The sequence below is a fragment of the Schistocerca americana genome, chromosome 2 (genome assembly GCF_021461395.2).
Source record: "Schistocerca americana isolate TAMUIC-IGC-003095 chromosome 2, iqSchAmer2.1, whole genome shotgun sequence".
NCBI lineage: Eukaryota > Metazoa > Arthropoda > Insecta > Orthoptera > Acrididae > Schistocerca > Schistocerca americana.
The window spans coordinates 967,032,667-967,034,346 of NC_060120.1; the positions used below are offsets into that span (position 1 = coordinate 967,032,667).

At 48.0% G+C, this 1,680-nt stretch overlaps 1 pseudogene; it reads left to right on the forward strand.

Moving 5' to 3' along the window:
• The first annotated feature begins 389 nt into the window (after positions 1–389).
• LOC124597521 lies at positions 390–507 on the forward strand (annotated as a pseudogene).
• Positions 508–1,680: the final 1,173 nt, after the last annotated feature.

The following is a 1,680-nucleotide window of genomic DNA, read 5'->3' on the forward strand; positions in this document are numbered from 1 at the left end:
TGCTGTAGTTTCCCCCTGATTTCAGGTGTTCGAAGTACCAGCTTAGCAAAGACATGTCAGCTAATGTTACAAGGTAAGATCAGTAGATCACCCATACTGTTGCCCCTGTATCTGCTGAAACGGTTGCTGCACCTCATCAAAAACCACATATTTGTCTTTCCTATCCACAGATATTCCTCCGATGTGGCTTTACTTACGGTATGGCTATCTCTATCACTGAGGCATGCACGTCACCCTACCTCGGTAAGATCCGTTGTTAACTGGGACGGCAGACTGGCTACAGCAAGAAAAGTATTTCTGAAAAATAGAAATTTATTAATATCTGATATAAATTTAAATATCTGGAAATCTTCCCTGAAATTATTTGGAGTGTACTCTTGTACAGAAGAGCCAACGGCCTTGCCGCAGTGGATACACCGGTTCCCGTGAGATCACCGAAGTTAAGCGCTGTCGGGCGTGGTTGGCACTTGGATGGGTGACCATCCAGGCCGCCACGCGCTGTTGCCATTTTTCGGGGTGCACTCAGCCTCGTGATGCCAATTGAGGAGCTACTCGACCGAGTAGTAGGGGCATCGGTCAAGAATACCATCATAACGACCGGGAGAGCGGTGTGCTGACCCCACGCCCCTCCTATCCTCCTATCCTACCCGGCGACCGGATGGTCCCGGTAGGCCACTCGTGGACTGAAGACGGAGTGCGTGCTTGTACAGAAGAGAAACGTGGGCGATACACAGTTCAAATAGGTGTAGAACAGACGCTTTTGAAATGTGGTCCTGCAGAAATATGCTGAAGATTAAATGTATGGATGGATACTGTATCGATGTGGGGAAACAGAAATTTATGTCAGAGCTTTAGTGATAGGAGGGATTGCTCAGGCATTAAGTGATCGTAAATTTGTTAATGGAGGAAAGTATGACGGCATAAAGGTTTAAGAGTCAGACAAAGAGATGAATGAATTTAGCAGATTCAAATAGTTGCATTTGTTATGCAGAAATGAAGGGGCCTGCAGAGGATAGGCTAGCGTGGAGACATGCGTCAAAACAATCTTCAGACTCAAGGACACTACAAACAACAACAGTGGATGAAACGAAACAATCAATATTCCCGTAATCTGTTAGTACTGAGTGGCTACAGATGGGTGTGGAATACCTGGAGAAACTTGTGAGCTCCCTTCCTCACAAGATTAAGGTCATTATAAAGGCTGGAGTCGGTGTTTACACGGTATTAGCCTCATTTCCCCTGAGGGTAAACACTCTTTTGGCCAGTGTCCTTATTATACTGGAAATTAAACTCGTCTTCTCAATACTTTTTCTCTACTACCGTGTTTATTCCTACGTAATAGTATCTTTTCCTCTCCTTGTGTGTGCGCGAGCGCGTGTGTGTATGTGTTGTTTGTGTATGTGTGATAGGTGCAGGGTTAACAGCAGGCAGAGCGAGGGAGAGAAAAGGGGAGGGGCGAGCGGACGAGAGAGAGAGAGAGAGGGAGAGATGGGGAGAGAGAGGGTGTGGGTGAGAGGGAGACATAGTGCGGGAGACTGAAAGGGACAGAGGTGGACAGAGAGTTGGGCGTCAGCCTTACTTGGCGTGGTGTGTCCGTCCTCTGTGCCGGAGCCCGGCTGTGTGTGCTGGTTTCAGAGCGGGCCTTCTGGTTCCGCTGCGGAGCGACAATGCGGTGTGCCT